General features: G+C 41.3%; 4 non-coding genes across 4 annotated transcripts; 2 read left to right on the forward strand and 2 right to left on the reverse strand.

Moving 5' to 3' along the window:
- The first annotated feature begins 7498 nt into the window (after positions 1 to 7498).
- On the forward strand, positions 7499 to 7640 carry LOC138232884 (U4 spliceosomal RNA). Its single transcript, XR_011187326.1, has one exon. It is a non-coding gene; the product is annotated as a U4 spliceosomal RNA (small nuclear RNA).
- A 6440-nt stretch (positions 7641 to 14080) lies between these two features.
- trnan-guu (transfer RNA asparagine (anticodon GUU)) lies at positions 14081 to 14154 on the reverse strand. The gene has a single exon. It is a non-coding gene; the product is annotated as a tRNA-Asn (tRNA).
- Positions 14155 to 15280: 1126 nt separating this feature from the next.
- Positions 15281 to 15353, forward strand: trnar-ucg (transfer RNA arginine (anticodon UCG)). The gene has a single exon. It is a non-coding gene; the product is annotated as a tRNA-Arg (tRNA).
- Positions 15354 to 16899: 1546 nt separating this feature from the next.
- trnas-uga (transfer RNA serine (anticodon UGA)) lies at positions 16900 to 16981 on the reverse strand. The gene has a single exon. It is a non-coding gene; the product is annotated as a tRNA-Ser (tRNA).
- Positions 16982 to 19249: the final 2268 nt, after the last annotated feature.

Raw genomic sequence — 19249 nt, forward strand, 5'->3', positions numbered from 1 at the left:
CGAACAGACCCACTCACCTCTTAGTGTGGCGGGATCTGCACAGTGCATGTCGCAGCGCTCCCTGCTTTCACTTCAATGTGCTTCCTGATGTTGAGTCGTGTGCCGTGCGGAGGCTCTGAAAGCGAGAGCAATGAAAAGGTGCACGACACTGTGAAATAAACATTAATAAACGCATATATAACGTCGAAAACACATCTAACACTAGGAGTATACAGCACTCTGCACAGTGTACGAAGTAAATTATTTTCGCAGTAATTAATTATATTTACTATATTTATTATACACGTGTAAATTAATTACTGCGAAAATAATTTACTTCGTACACTGTGCAGAGTGCCGTATACTCCTAGTGTTAGATGTGTTTTCGACGTTATATATGCATTTATTAATGTCGTCGATTTTACGGTTGCAATTCGACGTTGATTATACGTCGAGGCGACGTATATATACGTATAACCTTATTTTCGCCGTGAATATACGTATATTCGACGAATCAATGCCCACAGCTTGGCATACAAGGGTTTTGCGGAGGGGTCTTGCCACCTGCCTGAAAAAAAAAACAGTAAAATGTTTGAGTGCCTATAGAGTTTCTATTTTTATTTTCTTGAGAAAAGTTGATACCATTTCCTGGAAACCCCGTCTCCCATCAGTGCGCGGTGCCCGGGGAAAAATCTGTAGGGGGGCGTCTGAAATTCTGAGCGGGGGTGATATTTCGGTTGAAACGGAGCTGTACGGTGCAGCTACCCAAATGAAATCTCGCAGCTATGCCATTGATTAGTGCTTCATGATAGAAGATATCGACTAGCAATCTGGTATTTGCGATGAAGTTCAGTTTCACATTTTTCGTCACTCTCACTGGAGAGTATTGCCTGGAGCGAAAAGTACCATAAGCGTTCATTTTTGCAGCTACATGGACGTTCTGAATCGTTAAGAAAAAATGTTGTAAAACCAACAGAAAGCACAGACTGCTATAACTAGTCCTAGTTATATAACGATTTTAAGTATAATGATAAACTACTGCAAGGAATCGGTCCACCTGAGCAAACAGGATCGTAATGTTGACACTCAATAACGACACTGATATGTGCAGTTCCTGGACGGATAGCCCTCCTGCCCATCAAACAGACTGAGTGACTGTTCGTGTCATTTAGTGTTGTCTGACCATTGACAAAGTACAACTATTTTTTTAGGGCGCAAATTAAGTTAGGTAAATCTTTTTGCCCAAAACTGAAGGGGCGACATTCCCCCCTCCCCCCGTGATGCCAGGCCTGTCCCCATCCTATTCCATAATGTCATTATATATAATACCATACAACAGTGACCGATCCTTACTAACTACATGCGTTAAAATTGCACATCAGCTCATAGCAGGGGGCACATAGCCGCGATGTATTTTCAATGTTATATTTCAACCATAATATCGACAACATTAATAAACGCATACGTTGAGAAAATATCGAACCCAGCATATTTTCCGCTTATATACCACAATGCATTGCTAGTATTCGTTGGTCACCATTTTGGACACGTTTTTCAAATGTAGAAGTATATCCGCAAATATCTCAGCAATCCTCTTTTGACGAGTAAGTATGAACAATAATAATACTATCTGAATACATACAGATCTTTCTTAATATTATTTTGATTAAAATAGTACGTGAATAAGCAAAAAATGGCACATAAAATAGTGTGAATGGGGAAGATGACACAAAATCGTTTTGCCGTTTCTCTATTCTTATTCTATGTTGTACTTTCAAACTTTGGGTACTCTTTAATTAGGACAGACTTTATTGCTCAACTGCTATGATGCAAGCTAAATTTTATACATTTATTTCAGTTTTGAGCTTAGTAAACCGTTCATTTTTTAGATTATACTAAAGAAGATATTAATCATCATTTATTTGGGAAGTAATATTATATAATTTTCTCCTAGCTGCGGTGCTGAAGTCCCACCCTACATCAACAGAAAAAGAAATAAAGGAGCATGCAATGTGTTACTTGAAGAATGCATATGCAAGGCAGGGGGCCAGGAGATCTGGACACTGAAAATAATAGGTTTTTGGTTCTAACTGTTAGGACAATTAGACAGGGTTTGCAAATAGTGGACAAAAATCATCTTAACTTCCATTGTAATATTTTTTTTTCTTGGAAATATAGAAGTTGTACATTTTAAAATGTATATTTGAATCAAAATGTGGTTTTGAGTTAGTGTGTTAATGTAATTAGTTTTGTGTTTGTCATTACTATACTGTATATTGCCATGTTACCAGAATTTGTAGCTGAAGTTCAAGACTAGTTGTGTTTTTTATGATTATTGCCCATATGTTGATTGTTGATTGATTGTATACAATGTATAATTTGAAATACATGTTTCAGGTGTGAATGTGTATTTTCAGAATACATTTCTAAATCTAATCATTGGCTTGGTTTACTTGTTTCTACACCTATAAAACCTATCTTTGATGTATAATAGACCTCTACCCATATACGTATAATAGACCTCTAACCATATACGTATAATAGACCTCTAAAGTTATCCGTATAATAGACCTCTAACCATATACGTATAACAGACCTCTAACCATATACGTATAATAGACCTCTAAAGTTATCCGGAACTCCAACCATATATGTATAATAGTCCTCTAAATTTATCCGTATAATAGAACTCCAACCATTTATGTATAATGAACGTCTAAACATAGACGTATAATTGACGTATAACTTTAGACGTATATTAGAATTTCATTCTAGACGAATTGTAGACCACATTTAGACGTCTAAGGTATGCGTTTAATAGACGTATATTATACGTCTTTTGCCCACTGGGTGGGCTCCAGATGCACATGGAAGAAATCAAGTGTTTCATCCGAGCTGTTTCAAAGACTGCCCAAGAGCTTTCCTTTCACAGAGGCGCAACGATTAATGATGGGGGTGCACCCTTCAATGCGCCTTACGACTCTAGGGAGTGATTGAGACGATTCGTAGCGTGTGCTCATTTCTCTCTATTCCCCGTGTTGCAGTGGTAGGAAGACGTAAATTACTGCTTCGACACGTAACGGCATTATAATCAAGTGCAGGAGCTGAGGGCTTTAGTTTAGTTTCGTTTTCCATGGCGTTCGTAAGCGCGCAAATCAAAGGCAAGTCCTGCGTCTAACACGAACGTAAATGCTTTTGAAAGTGCAGTGTGGTGCAGCTTGTAAAATCCTTGTCCACATTTGTGGTTTGTTGATGTTTGTTCTGTCTGACAACGTTGCATTTTGACATCCGGACGGGGGGACTTTATCATTTGAACGTGAAGCCAGCCTTAAACCCTCTGAGGCGTGTCTGTCTGCCGGCACGTATCTTGTGAAAGGTATTTTTTTTTTAACGGAGAGCAACTTTAAAAAGGTTTCCGCAGCCACCTCGCAGTCCGTGTTTGATTATAGGAGGAATGCGGCGGCGGCGGCGGGCTCGCTTTTGTCGTGCTCGAGTGGTTAAGGCGATGGGCTCGAAATGCGTTGGGGCTTCCCCGCGCAGGGTCGAAACCTGCCGACTCCGGCGTCTGCCGCACGTTACCTTGTGCCTGCGAGGCAGAGGCTAAGTGCCGCTTCTCCTTTCCTGGTACTATAAGAACGCTAAATCGCTTGGCCCTGCTGCCATGGAAATACATTCTTCAGATAACCACACATTTTGCGTTCGCACCTCTGGTGCTCTACTTATGCCTTTGAAAACCTAATGAATACAGCTGAAAGAACCGACACAATATGTAGGTGCTCGTAAAGCACGCAGTAAAGAACTGTTAACAGCAAGGGTTTCAGTGGGTTAACTGAGGAGAAGGCGTGATCGCTAATTGTTGACTTTTTATTTGGTGTTAGAAACACTCTTACTGTGCATGACGTGCAACAAATGTAGCCACAGAAATTGCATCACGCTTTCATGTATGCTATTGCAGACACCAACGTTGCCTAGATAGAAAACCGAAATAGCCGTGGGTTTGCTTGCTGGTCTGAAGGATCTCTCTTCGAATCTCTGTCATTTGTCAATGGAAGTAAAAGGCGCTGAAATCTCATACGTTCAGAATCAAACCCGCAGCTGTTGTTCGACTTTATTTCTTGACTAATTACAACTCAGTGTCGCATGAGCAGTTACGTAAATGGTATATTTGAACACAAATGCCGTTCTTCAATTAAAACTAACAGTACATTGTCAGGGACATTCAGTTCTATACAAACAAGAGACAGACAAGAGAATATTTCTACCGTTCATGTGGACTACGTGTTGACTTACTGATCGGAATAATTGAAAAGTTCGGGTTCATAGCCGATGCAGTGCGTGCTAATTAGAACAGCAAAGCTGAGCTCTCAGCACCGTACTGAGCCCAGGTGTTTTTCTAAAGCTTTCAGGTGCAGTTCCTTTACATGAAGGGAATCTCTTACTGGGTACTCTTACAATGCAGTAAGTAGCACAGACTACTTAGGGAGTAGCCCGATGCGTTTAAAAACAACCCGAGCCAGGCAGGAGTCGAACTTACAATCTCCTGATCCGTAGTCAGACACGTTATCCAGTGTGATACTGCAGGACTGTAACCCAGTGAGATCAGCACTGCAACTAGTAAAATATTACCCCCAGTCCATTCTTTTCCAAAAGTGAGAAACACCTGTTTTCTACATTTTGTCTGTTTTAAAACCATATCTCTTTAAACCAAACCAAGAGTCTGTCTTTTGCACTGATATTCTGATTCATTTCGATTTCAAAGAAAAAAAAAACATTATCTTCCAAAGCATCATAAAATTGTCCCTTCCTCCAGACTCTACGTCTCTCTTGTAGTAGTACAGCAGACCTTTCCAGGTGAGCAGATCACAGAGTCCGAAATGAGCTTCCTCCATCAAGCAAAGTACCTGAACATGACTCTGTCATCATAAAAGCGCCCCTGTAATAAAGAAATTAAATCCGAAATCAAGAGGGCAGCACAGTGGGCAAAAGACGTATAATATTCGTCTATTAAACGCATACCTTAGACGTCTAAATGTTGTCTGCAATTTGTCTAGAATCTCTGCACAGTGTTCGAAGTAAATTATTTTCGCAGTAATAAATTTACACGTGTATAATAAATATAGTAAATATAATAAATTTATTACTGCGAAAATAATTTACTTCGAACACTGTGCAGAGTGCCGTATACTCCTAGTTGCGGCACACACGATACATACAGTAAAAAGCCTCAGGCACTGTGTTAGATGTGTTTTCGATGTTATATATGCGTTTATTCATGTCGTCGATTTTATGGTTGCAATTCGACGTTGATTAAACGTCGAGGCGACGTATATATACGTATAGCCGTATTTTCGCTGTAAATATACGTATATTCGACGAATCAATGCCCACTGGGAAGGCGCATTGAAGGGTGCACCCCCATCATTAATCGTTGCGCCTCTGTGAAAGGAAAGCTCTTGAGCAGTCTTTGAAACAGCTCGGATGAAACACTTGATTGCTTCCATGTGCATCTGGAGCCCATTTCTTATTTTCACTTCACGCCGCCCAAAGCATTTCTAAAACAGGAGATTCGCATTTGGGAATGCGCCCTGCCCTACAAATAAAACAGGTCTGCGGGTCTGAAAGCTGCTCCACGGAAAACAGTTCTGTTGCGCTTTTGATCAAAGGGAGATTCGCTGTTCTTACTTTTTGATGACATAACACCCAAAGGGGCTTCTTTGGAGCTGGATTCCAACCAGCATCCTAAAGTTTCTTGGCGGTATCCTTTACAGTACTCTGTTCGGTCGATAAGGGACAGAAGGGGGCAGCTTTCCTCACACATACAGTGCAATGTACTGTAGTGTTCCCCTTCATTGAATTCGCAGTTCTGCATCAGACATCTAACTCGTTTCCTTAGCTTGGATTTAAGCCACGAAGCAGGCTTCTACTGTATAAATGTCTAGAGGAATCACAAACTATTTGAGAGGCCACCATCCCAGGGGGAACTTACAAAGTCTATCCCTATGCACCTAGCGCAGTCTCTCAAGAGACTGTCAAAAATCGCTTTCTCCGTTTGCGTTGCAAGTAAGTGGAAACGCGGTCTCAACCCAGAGCCACTTGGCAGCAGTGGCACGTAAATACTGTTACTGTCACTGCTCGATACCGACGTTAGCCTACTATACCATGTTCAGCCACCGCTAGAAAATGTACAGCTCTAGATCTGGAGCAAACAACAGGAGGGCCAACGTCACACGTCAGACATGGAAACCGACGAGGATGGGATTCAAACCCATGCGTGCAGAGCACAATGGATTAGCAGTCCATCGCCTTGACCACTCGGCCACTTCGTCAACAAAACTGGGTTGTCCCAACTGGGTTGGCACACTCCAGATGATCTTTTTCTTTTTTTTCCCTTGTACTCAAGGGTCATTTTCCTGTTCCACATGCGATTTCAACATTTTCCTTGGGAGATGTCAAGCCAGCAAGCCACTGCTGTGGTTCAGTGGCCAGTGTGGAGTTCAGTGGCCCTGTTGTACACAGAAAGCACATTGAGCTCCTTGGACATGAAAAGTTCCAGATAAAAGCCATTTGTCATCCTTTCTCTTGGTGTCGATGTTGCTATTGTATGTAAAGGTGGCAACTTGCTCAGCGAGCAGGCGGAGCACACACCGAATGCAGATGTGTCTGAGTGGTGTGTCCAAGTGGCTGCAAAAGGACAGCACTCCCGGGGCTGTTTCAATGTAACAGATTTACTCCAGGGAAAGGCAGCATTGAGAGTAGCTCAAGCTTTCAGCACTCGTATCGGACTGCGTGTATGCAGACACCGCTCAGAATCCCCTGTAAGATTCTCCCTCAATTCCGTTTTGCAGTGCTTTAGCTCTTTCAGAAGGCTTCGCTTTGCTAGTCACAATCCAAGGCTTGTGACAGCATTTGAAAATATTCACCACTGCGTTGGCTGGGAATCAAACCTGGGTCAACTGCATGGAAGGCAGCTATGCTCACCACTATACCACCAACGCTCAAATGAGTTGCATGGCCAGATGGACTGTTTCCTCCAGCGGTATAGTATTGCAGTGAGACAGCAAGATGCCTGCAAGACTATGTCACGCTAAACGCCACAGATTGTGTTTGTCCGTTCGTGTCAGTCGTCCTGCAGTCACGGGAAGTGGGACACAAACATGCTGCAATGCTTTCAAGACGTTAGGATTTGTTTGTGCAACATCCGAGAAGAGTACTTGTGGCTTGAATGTGAACTGTACGTGCCCGCCCCCTTTCCACTGTAGTGCATGAGTTCCTCCCGGCATGCCCTTCGTCATTGTTCTGTCATCTTGTATTTAAAGGGTTGTATTTCTGGTGCTGAAAATAAGCAACTGTTTTCTCACAACGGCCTTTGTTCCCGACGGAGCCCTTGTCTGTCATGAAATTCTTCAAAACCTCAAGCTAGAAGAAGAAGACGACAAATATGAAGCGTTACAGCAACGACATGCCATGAGACGATCGATAACAATTTTCATAGGATCCCTGCGGTTGCCTGGCAACCGTCAGCTTTGCGCAGTGGCAGTATCGTAGCCTGTGAGGTTTAGCCGAGGCGCGATTATTGCTAGTTGAAAACGTTTCCCAATACCCTGCTTCCGCCGGTTTGCAATACAATCGGCGAAAGCAATGTTTGACAGTCTCGTCAGAGACTGAGCAAGGTGTTTAAAGACAGATTTGGTCATGGTGACATCATGGTAGAAAGAAACGAGCTTGTTACGTCTCAACAGAAACGCTCTTTAGCTCTTTCAGCGTTATGCAGAGAACAGCGTCTGTCGAGATCACTTTTGAGTCAGCGCGAACCGCCGTGTGCTGTCAGTTTGATTTCATATTGCTCGTAGCGGCGCCCGGCTTTTGTCTGTCAAACGTTAGGTTGCGCTTCTTCATGCTGCATCGTCGGCATGAGTGGAGCTTTTTAAACGTCTGTACTTACTGCGCCCCATAAGAAATCGTTTGTCCCCGTTCAAAAGAGATTGTGCGATGTCCTGCAGCGTTCGCAAAGCAAACCTTTGACAGTTTGAAAAGAGGAATTTATTCTGCTTCCTGTGCGTGCAGTAGTTACAAAGTTGAACGCCTTTACACGATCTGCTGCAGTTTTCAGTGGGCGGGCGTTGTCAAATGGCTTGGAAAAACGCACTGTGTTTCGGCTCGGGAAACATCGTGAGCAGTGTCCTGCATGTTTTCTGTGTATAGCTGTCTTTTAACGCATACAGAATTCATTCGAAATCATTGATTTCTCCAATTAACAAGGGTCCCTTAAAGGATGAGTCAAAGTAACGTCTAATCGGATTAGTTTCCTTAGAGCTGGTTCAGAGTTTGCTCAAGAGTTTACCTTTCACAGATGCGCAAAGAAGAATGTTGGGGGTGCACGCTTCAAAGCGCCTTACAGCTGTAGGGAGTGATTCGAGACGATTCGTGGCGTGTGCTCGTTCCCATATACCGTACGCCCCGGGGTGCAGTGCTAGGATGACATACAATACCGCTTGGGCACGTAACGGCGTTATATGCAAGTGCGGGACGTGAGGGTTTTCGTTTGTTCGTTTTGTTTTGCTCTGCTTTGCTTTGTTTCGTGGTCAAGAGGCGTAAGGTAAGTCGTAATCCAGGGAGAACACTGGTGGCAAACAGTCCGAGGTGAGAGGCGAGGTCCAAAGTCGAAAAGGCAGAAGGGGAGTCCAATATCCAGAATAAACGAGGTAATGGAAAAACGCCAGGTAGAGCTCTCAAGGAGTAGACTCAATACCGAGCAGCGGGAAGCAGGTAAAGATGGTAAAAATAGCACTGCGTACCGCACGGTGGAGTGTGTGCAGGTGGGTTAACTCGTGCGGCGGCGTTTGTTAATAATCACCCACTGCTGGTGCTGATTAGATCGCTTATGAGTTGGTCTTAACTGCCTGGCGGTCATGACAAGCTCCTCTTTAAGCTGTGGTTTAGTTTTGCATTCATGTGTTTCTAGAGCAGTTATTTATAGGGGTGGGTGGGTCTTTCACAGAGGCTCAGGACAAATCCCCCACATGAAATTTTACTGTGTGCGTTCAGACAGTCACAGGTCAAGAGCCAGGCAGGAGGACAATGGACAGAAGAGCCAACGAACTAAAAATAAAAGAATGAATATGAAAAAGCCACCATCTTTTTCTTTTTGACATTTTCCGACTTTCATGCAAGCCAGGACAAAGTTGCTCGTACAGATGCAGCCATTCAAAGTAAGCGGTACAGACACGTACAGCAGGTAAGATGACACGCGATACCGCGGTGCGTGATTGGTTGACCGACAGGGGCACTCGTGGTCCGTTGGTCTGTCGTAGAAAGACTTACTGTAAACGTCTTTACTGTGCCCGTTGTAGATATTGAATTTTACCACTGAAGGGAAATCTTAGTAGCTGAGCATAAAAAGAATAGGAGCATACTGTAACGCGTGTGAAGGCCATAAACGATATTAATTTTGGAACGTAAACATACAGTATATAGCTGGTCTTGGTACTTTAAAGAAAAAAATACACACCAGTATTCCATTTCTCCCTAAACATTGTAAGCTTCGAAGTCTTTAACTAACGTGATACCGGAGTCAACAAGCATACTTTTAGAATTTGATTAAAAGGGAATATAATATGGAATCGCGTATCTAAAGAATTTAATAACGGTATGATTATATCCGTGTACTGCGGCAGAGCTATGTAGGGCTGTTTCGCCTGCCTGATCATGCGAGCTGTCTTGTAGCCTACTGGTCTAGGTGCGTGACTACCAACTGGCAGGTTGTGTGTTCGAATCCAGCTGCTGCTGGACTTCTCATTTTTATTTATTTATTTTTTAATCGCGTAACATAAACATATTACCGTATGCAAACTGTACTGTATACAGTATGTATATGTATATTTAATGTCTTAACTGTGCCCGTTTAATTGAATTAAAAAAAAATATTTAACACGAACATTAAGCTGTTTACATCTTCCGCCTGAGAACAGTCACCCGTTGCTACCCAACGCAGAATGGTGATTGGCTGACCCCTCTGATTGGAGAAAAAAGACGTGCTGGTGTGCTATACCAGGAAGAGGATTTCTTTCTATTCAAAACGTGTATTTTAAAAGTTTAAGAAGTAAAAACCTTACAGCGTACACAGATTTCTAAACTGATCAGGATCGTTATCTTTGTCTTATGCATAATAATGTTCACCGCTCTGTCCAGCAAATTAATAATAAACTTTATTTTATATAGCTTTTTAAACGAATAAGTAATTAGATTGCTCATAAACCTAATCACTTGCTTTTTCTTTTTATTTAGGCTCAGATTTCAACTATAGATCGTATTATTAATAACCATAATAACAACCAACCAACAAAAACAACCATATAAACATAATACCAACCAAAAACATAGATAACAACCACAATACAAAATCAAATAATCAAACCATTTTACACTCGCAAAGTCCTCCAATTATCATAATCCCGCCCCTTATGCAAAACCAAACCTTCCTCCCATCCCAGTTTATCCTGTTTATCATAAACAAAATCCACCTCAATTTTCAACATAAAACATTACACAAAATCAATACCTCAACACTCCATACTCAACAACGATAATTCACAAACAGCCAGAACATGTAACTACACATTCCCAAACATACCTACTTTCCATAGCCCCGCCCCTTATGCAAAACCAACATCCCTCCCCTGTTCTCTCTTTCCCCTGGCGGTTGTAATTGTTTTTATTTTCAAATAAATTTTAGCAAAGTCATGTATTTTAAAAATCTTAAGATTTTTCTATTTATGTCTTTATTTAGTGGTTTCATTAGTGACAAAGGCTAAACTTTCTTGGAAAAATGTCTTTTATGTAAACCATGTTTGCTATTAATTCATTCAGGGCTAAAATATGTTCATTGTCTTCTAATGAAAGAAGGGTTCCTTTCGCCGTAGTCGGGAGCCTAGCCTTTAACTAGTAAGTACTGTATTTACTGGGTTTTTGAGGGGGTGTCTTTCGCTGGAAATCTCGCCTCTTACTTTGAAAATACCCGTGAAACCGGTTCAATTCGTCACAGCCAGCACTCCTGCAGAGAGTTGGGTTGTACAGTACTTGCAGTGTATACAGTACACGCGTTATGCTCTTCGTTAATGTCTGTGAAGTTTTATTTAATCTCTGAGCCATACTGATTCTTCTGGAAGCACACCAGTATTCCACTTTCTCCCTAAACATTTTTAGGATCAGAGTCTTACATGTGGTTATTTCGAAAACGTTTGTACGTGCTCCTTCTTACCATGTTACTGTTTACCGTTACTGACCATATTAAGTTTAAGTGCCTGTGGGCACTTTTCCTGTCCGTGGGGGGTGGACCGTCTTTCATTAGAAGGTTAGTCTGTTCTACTCTGAGAATGTAGAGGGGGTGGGAAGTGCCCGCGGTCATTTAATTAGTATTAAAATCTTAGTTATCTTTCTAGTTCACAGGTTTGCATGCATAATTTAATTTTGAAAGCCACTGAGACATCAGGTACTACTGTTGTATTTATGAAAAAGAAACAAAACAAAAAACATACTAACAACTGTGCCATCCTACTCCTTAGTTAATACATTTTATTATTCATAAACAGTTAACATTGTTAGCAAAATATTTTGAATTATATTTAACCCTATTTTTTCTTTAGTTTTGTATTTAACTTATTATATGATAGTCAGACTTAATGTATATTAATGTATATTTGAACAATGAAAATATATTTTTACAAGATTTTACATTAAGCACTTAAAATTAATATGGTTAATAATAGTAAACTGTAACATGCTGTAACAAGATCGGTTAAACTTCGAAGAAAATCCTTTCAGAGAAAATGTTTCAGGTGTGAAGAACAAACCTGTTCCCACACACCCTGCCCCCACTACCATTAGAATATACACAAACATTTTAGCGTTTCATTCTGAGCAGAAGACCCTCACACCTGAAGAGTGCTGGCTGTGACGAATTAAACCGGTTTTACAGGTTTCAATCACAGATTGGGACTCAGTAAAGTAACACACAGCGCCACTGGATTTGATAATACTGTACCTAACCAAAATCCGCAATATGGAAACAGAACCTGTGTAATTGTTGATAGATGATGTACTCATAACATTTTTTCAAGACGAACTACAACATTTAAAAAATGACTTGTATGTACTTGATATCTCTAATCAATCCACAGGTTCCAGCACAAAACGAAACTAAAACGCATACCGTTTCGCGCTTCTTATTAGTTGCTCAAAAGTAATTTGACCGTATGAAATGCATAATATAAACCTAGAAACATATACGTGAGCAGTACTTAAGCACTGTAGTATCGGTGTTAAGACATACCTCTCAAATACTGTAAATCAAGTTAAAAATATCTCAAGACCGATTCTGGTCGTAATGAAACCATGTTTCGTGTATGTTTTCTTTTTCATCTTGAAATAACTCATTTCTAAATACCTTTTTCACTGTTAACATCTTGTAGCAACTTTGCGACAAAATATACACTCTGACAGTTCATCCTGCTACCAACATTAAATAAAACAAATCTTAAGATTTCTATATTTATGTCTTTATTTAGTGGTTTCATTCGAAGCTTACAATGTTTAGGGAGAAATGGAATACTGGTGTGTATTTTTTTCTTTAAAGTACCGAGACCAGCCATATACTGTATGTTTATGTTAAGATTTCCCTTCAGTGGTAAAATTAGATATGAATATTCAATACTTAAACGGGCACAGTTAAGACATTAAATATACATATACATATTGTATACAGTACAGTTTGCATACGGTAATATGTTTATGTTACGCGATTAAAAAATAAATAAATAAAACTGGAAGGTCCAGCAGCAGCTGGATTTGAACACACAACCTGCCAGTTGGTAGTCACGCACCCAGACCAGGAGGCTACAAGACAGCTCGCATGATCAGGCAGGCGAAACAGCCCTACACAGTTCTGCCGCAGTACACGGATATAATCATACCGTTATTAAATTCTTGAGATACGCGATTCCATATTATATTCCCTTTTAATCAAATTCTAAAAGTATGCTTGTTGACGTATCCGGTATCACGTTAGTTAAAGACTTCGAAGCTTACAATGTTTAGGGAGAAATGGAATACCGGTGTGTATTTTTCCTTGTGATATTTTAAGCTCTAGTTGAATGATAGGTGTCGCATTTTAAATCATTCTCGTAGTAGAAATTATGAAACGCCCTGTTAAAAGCAAGGAAGTTTTTATGCCCCGTTGAAGTAAAACAAAATGCCTGACAAAGTATGGCTTGGACAGATTCCAAGTGCTTGTACAAATGTGCTAAAGAAATTATACTTTGAGTATACAGCTTGTCCAAAGTCATCCATTATTAATACTATTAGTAATATCTTCAGTAAAGGCTTTGATGCATAAATATTTCTGATAAAGGTAGGTTGTGTACTTTTGTCCAACTGAGCAATCTTGCTTTCATAAAATATACCAACATTTGAATGACTGATGATTAACATGCTGTGATACACAGTTCAAAATTAAAGGCTCGAATGCTGTACATGAGAGGTTAAGCTCCCCCTGGCGGTTTTACAAGGCGACGCCGGATAGCTAGTCACGTGACACACGTGATACCGCGTGATACCCCGGTGGGCGTGTCGCGGTATGCCGTGAAATACCTCACCCATTTTGAATGGCTACATCTGTAGCTACTTGTGGATTCAAATACTTTATCGAGTGCTTTGATGAGTTTTTGCAATTTGATTGTCGTCCTGTCAGCCTGTTTCTGTTTTTTTTTTCAATCTAGTGATGGAAAGTAAGAGGGAAATGATGGAGCAATCCATAACCGCTCCGGAAAAATGGCAGAAAGAAATGGCCCGTCACTAAGGACATTTGTGAAGCAGAGGAGTGACATCACCACAAAGTGACTTATTCTGCTGATCGTTTTGGTGAATAATGATTGAGGCGCGTTAAGAGAAAGGTAGCTGCGTCAGCATGCTTAGGCTGCAAAGGATCAAACAAAGGTTTACTCCATGCTGAAAAGAGAAGAAAAGAAGCACAACGTTTCGACTGTGGAGCCTTCTGCGCCATCTTCTTTAGCGGTGATGATGTTTACATTGGAAAAACTGAGACATGCGTCTCTGGGTGGGCTTGAACCACCAACCTTTCGGTTAACAGCCGAACGCGCTAACCGATTGCGCCACAGAGACTGACGGCCGCTTGTGCTCCCTACATTTGCAGGTTTATGGTCAAAGAAAACAATCACTTGCGCTTCTTGCAGCCGGCAATCTTTTTCCACTGACAACCAAGAAATGGATTTCATCTTTCACAAGCTGTATGGATTTCTTCAAAAACAAGTTATTCCAGAAAGGAAATGAATTCTTGCATTAAACTGAACCAAGCTGTACATGTTTGTCTGAAATGAGACATTCGGCACAACAAGACACGGAGAGAGGCACCACTGGTATTCAGACCCACGATCGCCTGCTTACTAGGCGGGCACTTTAAGCCACTAGGGAGCACCGCACTTTTACAGACACTTGGACACATCTGCGTTCGGTGTGCACTTAACATGCTCTCTGAGCCCGTTGCCTCCGTCCCATTTAATAGCAGAACTGACGCCAAGAGAAATGATGAGAAATGGCATTTATCGGGCACTTTTCATGTCCAAGCTGTGCATTCTTTGGCAACACCATTTTTTCTTTTGTTTAATTTCTATACTTATTGATAGAATAAAAACGATATGTCATGTACTGTAAGGGAAATGTCTCTTTTTTTTAATGGGGAAAGCTAGCACCAGCAAATGTTGTGTTTAGAAGAAGTGATTTAACATGACACGTGACCTAATTTACCGGAGCAAAAGCTCACCCAGCAAGCCCTGCTTTACTTCTACAGGAGAGAAGTACGGTAGAGTCTGCAAGATGTTCAGCTGGGTAGCTACGTCAGCATGCCTCGGCTGCAAAGGAACAAGCAATGGGTTTATTGCATGCTGAAAAGAGAAGAACGGAAACAGCGTTTCGACTGTGAGGTCTTCTCACACCTGTAAAAGGCTCCATGGTTTTCTTTCTTCTCTTTTCAACATGGAATACACCTATTGTCTGCAAGATGTGACAATTTCATGGTGTTTTGGAAGAAAACCTTTTTTCTTTGAATTCAAAATCAATCGGAATTTCAGCACGACACATCAACACTTTTTCTGTTTTAAGGAGATGATATTTTAAACCTGATAAAAATAGTAGGAAACACAAGTTTCTTGCTGTGAAAATTTAGATGGGGAAGTGTACTACTAGTAGCAGTGTAGAGCTCTCTGTGGTGGAGTGCAAGCGCATGTTCTATGGGCCAGTGGCGTAATGGATAACGCGTCTGACTTCGGATCAGAAGATTGTAGGTTCGAGTCCTGCCTGGCTCGTGAGGCTTTTAAACCTCTCAGGTTCCTCGGTAACAGGTTGCCGTCATGTATATGAACTATAGAAAAGCATTTGCCACAACCCGTAAATTAGCACGCAAGTGCGGGCTAGTGAACACAGAACTGTATGGAGATCATCTCCAGCTCCGAGCTCAATTGCAATGAAAAAACATGCAGAGCAGCTGAATTTGTGCTCGGTAGGGTGGGGAGGACTCAGCATTGCTATTGTTCTAATTGGCATGAACTGCAGGGGATCTGAATCAGAACATGTCAGTTAGTTCGATCATTGCGTCAATATGTAGGGCACGTTAATACAGAATTATTACTTTGTCTGTCTCGTCTTTGTATATAGCTGAATGTCCCTGACAATTTCATGTTAGTTTTTAAGAACGACATTGGTGCTAATATATACATATATAGCATATAAGGAACACGTAAAAGTTTAGTCCATGCTAAAAAGATAAGAAAACCGCCACAACGTTTCATCTTGGAATAAATCTTTACTTGTTGTTTTGCAGCCTACCCATTCTGACCTAACTCCTCCCTTGAAATTCCCTAACAGATAAGGGTACGTAACGGCTCATGCGATGCTCAGTTGCAATTTGTCCCAAAACAAACAAGAACAGCAGCTGAGGGTTTGAGTTTGAACATGCACTGTATTAAAGCAGCTTTTATTTCCATTGATAAATGCTAGATATTCCTACAGAGATTCTCCAGGTGAGTACGCGATTCCTGTTTCTGTTTCTATTTCTGTTTCATATATAAATATATACAGTATATATATATGTTACATGTGTCTCTGCAATAGTACAAATGTGTTATACACTATCAGGGGCTGCTTTTTTGTGCACCTCATCTACAACAAGGGTTTTTTTTCATTTATGTTTGTGGACCTTCACTATTTGAGGAAGTGAGTTAGATAAGAAAGTTACAGGTATGGTGAGCAATGACTGACAAAGGCACGTACTGCGTATTCCTTACAGAAGTGTAAGCAATTTGTTCTAAAAAACACCGGCTAAAGTCCAACATCGTTAGCAATCTTATTACTTAAACAGAATTAACATCAATAAACTGTAAGGTGCTGGTACATGCGAGTAGATTTGATCTTCTATTAAACAAAAATGCAATTACAGCTCTAAAAAGGTCAACCTAGACTTCTGTAACAGATCTGTTCAGGTCATCGCTGTTCCTCTGACCTTGTGAGTCTTTGGAATTTTAAAAGTGTATTTTGCTTGCCTTTCATGTGGTCTGTGTACAAGTCACTGTGGCGTATGCGGTCCTACACAGCCTTGCTATAGACGTGACGAGCCTCCGCTATGTTGCAATGGAGAACAGGTTCAGTACGGAGCTGCCGAGAAAATTCAGCTGGAAAGCTCGTTGCAGAAAAGCATCGGTATCTGTGTCCAGCGGCAAAGCGTCCTTCGTGGGTGCTGAAGAATCGATTTCACAGGCTGCGGGTCCAGGCGATTTAGAGTGTTAAAGGTCCCAGCGAAAACGAAACGGCGCTGGTCCTTTTACACGCACGCACGCAACCAAATGCAAAGGACGCTGTAGTCGGCAGGATTTGAACCTGCGCGGGGAGACCCCAACAGATTTCAAGTCCGTCACCTTAACCACTCGGCCACGACTACAGCGAGCGCCGTGGCCGCTGCCTTCTTGCTACAATCGAACAGGGAGTGCGAGGCGGCGGCGGCAGCGGAGGCAACTTTTTTCAAGTTCGCTCTCCGTTTAAGAAACCTTTTACGCCATACGTGCAAGCACACACACACACACCTCAGAGGACTTAAGGGTGGCTTCAAGTTGGAATGATAAAGTCTCCCCGTTCGGACATGAAAACAGAACGTTCTTAGACAGAAAGCAATCAACAACGGAGACATGTGGACGACGATTTTAGTCACTGCACTTTGAATAGCATTTTTGCTCCAGTTACAGGAGATGCACCAATGGCCCTTGACCTACGCTCTTACCAATGCCTTGAACATTCAAACAAAACAGCCCTCAAGTCCTGCGGTTTAATATAACGCTGTTACGTGTCGAGGCAGTATTTGACTCTGTCCTACCGTTGAGACACGGGGCGTATATGGAAACGAACACATGCTACGGATCGTCTCTAATCGGTCCCTACAGTTGGAAGGCTCCTTGAAGCGTGCACCCCCATCATTCATCTTTGCGCATCTGTGAAAGGTAGACTCTTGAGCAATGTTTGAGCCAGCTCTAAGGCAACTAGTGCTATTGGATAGAGACCTCTGGAAGATCCTAAGAGTCTCTTAACACCACTTCCAGCAGCAAGCTTAATTGTTCGCTGGAGGTCTCCCACCCAGGTACTGACCAGGCAAAGAATCACCACTACATTGAATGAGGAAGTTAATCCTGAAATCCAATTACATATCTCAAGGTAAGACAAATCCATAAGAACATGTCTTAGTATTACTTCGTTTATCCTATTCCATAATGTCATTATATATAATACCATACAACAGTACGATCCTTACTAACTGCATGCGTTAAAATTGCACATCAGCACATAGCAGGGGGCACATAGCCGCGATGTATTATCAATGTTAAATTTCAACCATAATATCGACAACATTAATAAACGCATACGTTGAGAAAATATCGAACCCAGCATATTTTCCGGTTATATACCACAATGCATTGCTAGTATTCGTTGGTCACCATTTTGGACACGTTTTTCAAACGTAGAAGTATATCCGCAAATATCTCAGCAATCCTCTTTTGACGAGTAAGTATGAACAATAATAATACTATCTGAATACACACAGATCTTTCTTAATATTATTTTGATTAAAATAGTACGTGAATAAGCAAAAAATGGTACATAAAAATAGTGTGAATGGGGAAGATGGCACAAAATCGTTTTGCCATTTCTCTATTCTTATTCTATGTTGTACTTTCAAACTTTAGGTACTCTTTAATTAGGACAGACTTTATTGCTCAACTGCTATGATGCAAGCCAAATTTTATACATTTATTTCAGCTTTGAGCTTTCAGCTTTGTCCAACCTTGAACTCACCGGCCGTGGTTAACACGTGTTGGATTTTAACGGGCTCTGTGTGTTCGATGTACATAAGCCACTGAATGCTGGGTGTAGAAAATCGTTTTTGCTGGTGGTGGTAATTGTCATGGGGTAGCAACGCTATCGTCTCTTCCTGTAAAAACATAAGTCTGAACATGGCCATGCAGACACTAGCGATGGTCACAAACTGAAAGGGGTCGATGCACACAACGCAGGCGGCCCCTGACTCAGTCACGCGTGTCTGTCTGGTCATATTCATGACCTTGTCCCAAAACCTGACACAGCCTTCTCTTAGAATTGCCACATCCAACTGGCAGTAACGTTTCAACTCTCTCTGTAAGTTAAACACACTTCCCTTGCATTCTTCATACCAAACCAAAAACTCGGCTTTCTCCCTCTGCAGCATGTAGTTAACGCCGTAAAGTTCTGGCGGCGGCATCGGGCTGACATAATTTTGGTTTTCTGAAGTGTTCATCAAGTGTGGAAAATGACCCTTACCCCCGGGGAACCCCATGGCGGCCGACAGTTTGCTTAATTTCATAGGTAGAAAGTTTAAAGAATCGATAAATCTGATGTTCAGAGCTTTTACGGTCATACACATTATCTTACCACCCTGATTAATTAGTTCAACGTCCATCTTTTCATCTTACAACTGTCTGATTACTAGGTAATTGTCATATCCCTTGCCATTGTGCGATATGAATGTATGGTTTTTGAAACGTCTATCGATAAATTTACACACAAAATCCTTTAGACAAGTTTCACCATAAAATTCCCAGCTTCGTTTATTGTTAATATGAAGGGCATGGATGTAATTTGGTATGTGTGTCCCCGTTTCTTGCATGCATTCAAAGTCGAAAAA

The sequence above is a fragment of the Lepisosteus oculatus genome, unplaced genomic scaffold (assembly GCF_040954835.1).
Source record: "Lepisosteus oculatus isolate fLepOcu1 unplaced genomic scaffold, fLepOcu1.hap2 HAP2_SCAFFOLD_64, whole genome shotgun sequence".
NCBI lineage: Eukaryota > Metazoa > Chordata > Actinopteri > Semionotiformes > Lepisosteidae > Lepisosteus > Lepisosteus oculatus.